Source organism: Phocoena sinus, chromosome 2, assembly GCF_008692025.1.
Source record: "Phocoena sinus isolate mPhoSin1 chromosome 2, mPhoSin1.pri, whole genome shotgun sequence".
Lineage (NCBI taxonomy): Eukaryota > Metazoa > Chordata > Mammalia > Artiodactyla > Phocoenidae > Phocoena > Phocoena sinus.
In genome coordinates, this window is record NC_045764.1 from 63648983 (window position 1) to 63652626 (window position 3644).

A 3644-nucleotide genomic window follows, 5' to 3' on the forward strand; every position below is an offset into this window, starting at 1 on the left:
TGTTTCCTCTCTTTTCTGATGGGGGGGCCGGTGGTTGAACCCTGCCCTCCGAGTAGGGTGAAAATGGCAAGAGCCCTGTGGCTCCTGGTGAGTACTCCTGTGTAACAACTCAGGCCACCTGCCATCCTGTTCCCTGGGGTGCAGAGGTGCTGGGGAAGCAGTCGCTGACTGTCTTGAGAATATAGGTTACCCTTTTCAGCACCCTGGGGTCTAAAAGCTCCTGCAGCTGGGGAAATTTTAACAGCTTATTTGGACCAAAGATTGGAGAAGGCAGCAACAAGGCCCCCTCCCTCCTGCTCATGGGTAAACCAGGAGTGAAGTGGCCCTTGTCCTGCCCCTCCGCCTTAGGTCTTCCTGCAGTAGAGGCCCTTGATATGAGACCCAAGTTCTGCTCCCAGTTTCCAGAATATTTGTGGAGCCCTGGGCTCCCTTTGTGCCCCTTCTGTTTTCCAGTGTCCTCTCTCCATGACAGAGCAGGGTCAAGGAAGGGGGAGAGGGTTGGGAATGGAACTAAATCTGGCTTGCACCTTTCCTCTCTCCTGACCACTCTGAAGGACCAAGCCTTTCCTGGTGGGGATAAGAGGGAAGGAGCCCACAGGCCAGGTCCATTGTCACACTGAGCTCTTCTGCCTGTGCTTTCCTACTCGATTTCTGGCCATCTGCAGTCCCTTTCCAGACACCTCCAAAAGATTTTTGCCTGGGGAGGCACTGAAAAGTCCCCAACTCGGGAAAGCACATGAAATCATTCCAGCTCCGGAGCTGTTCAAAATTCCCACTGGTGTTCCCTACTCATGTCCTCACTTCTCTGGTGTGGAGAGAAATTGAAACTGCCTTGGAGCTTAGCGTTGGGAGGTTTTGGGAGGGATGGGTTTCTGCAAAGGGCTTCGGGCTCCGAGACTAAATGGCTAAAGAGGGAGAACCTGGAGCAGGCACCCAAGGCCCTCGCTGGGAAGGGCAGAGCGTGCAGACCCAGGCCGTCCTCCGGGGTAGGATCCGAGCAGAGCTTGGGGCCCCACCTGGATCTGGAGAGAGGGAGGAACAACCAATGGGCTGCGCCCGTCCCGTGCGAGCAGCCAATAGGCGGTCGGGGGCGTGTCATCCGAGGCGGTCGGGAGTGGGCATTCGGTCCTGCGGCGCGGTCCCCGGCGCTTGCTAGAGGTTCCGCGATGACTGCTCTGAGCCCGGGCGAGGCCGCCAAGGCGGGCAGGTAAGGGGCTGCGACCCACGGACCGGGCTCCAGGGCCCAGGGGCCGCCTCGAAGGGACGCTGCCCGGCGGGACCCGGAGGCCGCTGCGCCTCGGCGCGTTCTACCCGCGGGGCAGGCGCTTCCTGGCCCGCCGGAATGCGGGCTTCACTTCAGAGCTGCGCCGCGCGGGCCCTGGCGCTTCCCGGGCTAAGAGGTGTTCGCGTTGGGGCAGGATGTCAGGCTGTAGGCGCTTCGCGCGAGGGGTTCGAACCTGTCGGATGAGGGACATCCAGGCGGTACCAGGGAGGTGGAGGGCACCTCCCCCACCCACGTCGGGATACCTCCCGTGGTCCACCATCACCCTCCTCCGCCGCCGTCGCTGGGCATTCATTCATTCATTCCCCAGCCATATCGACCCCCAGTCCTGACTGCCCCCCACCCGAGGGCTGGCGCTTCCCTTCTGGCCCCCGAAAGGGTCAGCCTCTCTCTCTTCCAAACGGGTCTGTAGCGGCGCTCGGTTGCCCGGGAGGCAGCGTGGAGCTGTCCCAGGACTACTCGGCCGCACCCATCCCTCAGGCCCTTCGCCGTTGGGCAGGCTGGGGCCAGTCTCTCAGCCTCGAGATCTGTTCCACAGTCACCCTCGGAGGAAGGAAAGTTCTTGCAGCTGGGCAAGGGGCAGGGAGGCAGGGCAGGCAGGAGGTGATATTTCAGGTGGCACCAAGAATTGTGGCCTCTGCCCCATGAAGTCTTGGGGCCCTGCAGGTAGGATTATTTGTGGAAGACAGAGCCAGTGGATGAAGCTGTAAGTTCCTGCGCTTGCCCCAGTCCCAAAGCCCACAGCCTGAGCTCTGAAGGCTGGCCATCTAGAACTGGGGCAGATAGGGTGAATGTGGTGTGAGCCCAGTGCCCAGTCCACACAAGTACATGGAACTGGTGGAATGTTTTTGTTTGTTTGTTTTTTTAAGAAGATGTTGGGGGCAGGAGTTTATTTATTTATTTTTGTTGTGTTGGGTCTTTGTTTCTATGCGAGGGCTTTCTCTAGCTGTGGCAAGCGGGGGCCACTCTTCATCGCGGTGCGCGGGCCTCTCACTATCGCGGCCTCTCTTTTTGCAGAGCACAGGCTCCGGACGCGCAGGCTCAGTAGTTGTGGCTCACGGGCCTAGTTGCTCCGCGGCATGTGGGATCCTCCCAGACCAGGGCTCGAACCCGTGTCCCCTGCATTAGCAGGCAGATTCTCAACTACTGCGCCACCAGGGAAGCCCCCTGGTGGAATGTTTAAGGGCTCCCTCTGTCCTGTCTTCAAAGAGGCTGGTGAGGCCCTACCCCACTGGCATTTGCCCTTCTTTGCTTTGCTTGCCCCACTCATCCTTGCAGGAATCAGGCTCCTAGGGAATGAGAGAATGTCCTGACAATCCGTGATGGCTTTGCCCCAGTGTACACCCCCTAGCTGGCTCTGAAGTCCAGTTCCTTTCAGAGCGAAGACTTATGGGGCTGCAGGGAGAGGTGGCATAGAGGGTGTCCTTCCCATCCTGCAGTGAGGGGGCCAGTATGCTCCTTCCGCAGTCCTCTGACCATGCTGACAGACACTCTCAGGTCTGAGGTTATGGTTTGACAGAACCCGTTAAGCAGTGCACATCTCTGGGGCAAATGGGCAGATCTAGAGCGCATCATGTCAGCGCAGAAGCTGACAGAAGCTGCTCCTGGTTTCCAGGAGCATTTCTGCTGGGGCCAAATCCAAGTTCTCCTTCCTGACTTGCCTTTGGGAGAATTTTCTGAATAGCCCAGAGGGGACAGCCCAGGTCCTATCCATGCCTTGATGTTACTGGTTGCTTTGAAATTTCTGAGCTTAGGCGAGTCTTCAAAGCCTTAGTGCAGACCAGAAGGATCTGTGTGCCAACCCATCCACCTAGGATGACCCCCTGAGGCTGAGGTCAGCAGTACTCAAGATGGGCTATGCCAGCCAGCCTCCCTGAACCTCCTCCACGTGCCTGTGCTTGGGTGGGCCCCCCTAGTCCTTAACCTGGTTAAGTCGTGGCTTTGGCCCTTGAATGCCACATACCATACTTATCAGACCAGCATAAAGAGCCTGTCTCATAAGAAGTTCCTATTTTGCTGTGACCTGGGACAAGTCCCCTCTCTGGGCCTGCTTTGCCGTCGTAAGGTAAGGAGGTTGGATTGTAGGCTCCTTAAAGGCCTTCTCCATGCAGCCATTCAGTGACTCTGCTAACTAGCCTGGTTTCCCCCTTGATTTCTGGAGGTATTTTATCTCTTTACATAATTACTTCGTTGCTATGACTACCTATGGAAAGCCCATGAAGTCGAGACCCATGCAGCATTCCACTTTGGTGTCGAGTGTCTGAGTCCGGACACCAGAAAATAATTTGCTTTTCTCCTTTCCTGAGAAGTGAAAATAATTCCCCCCAATTCTGCAGCCATCTCTTATGCAAGGGTAAGTTTG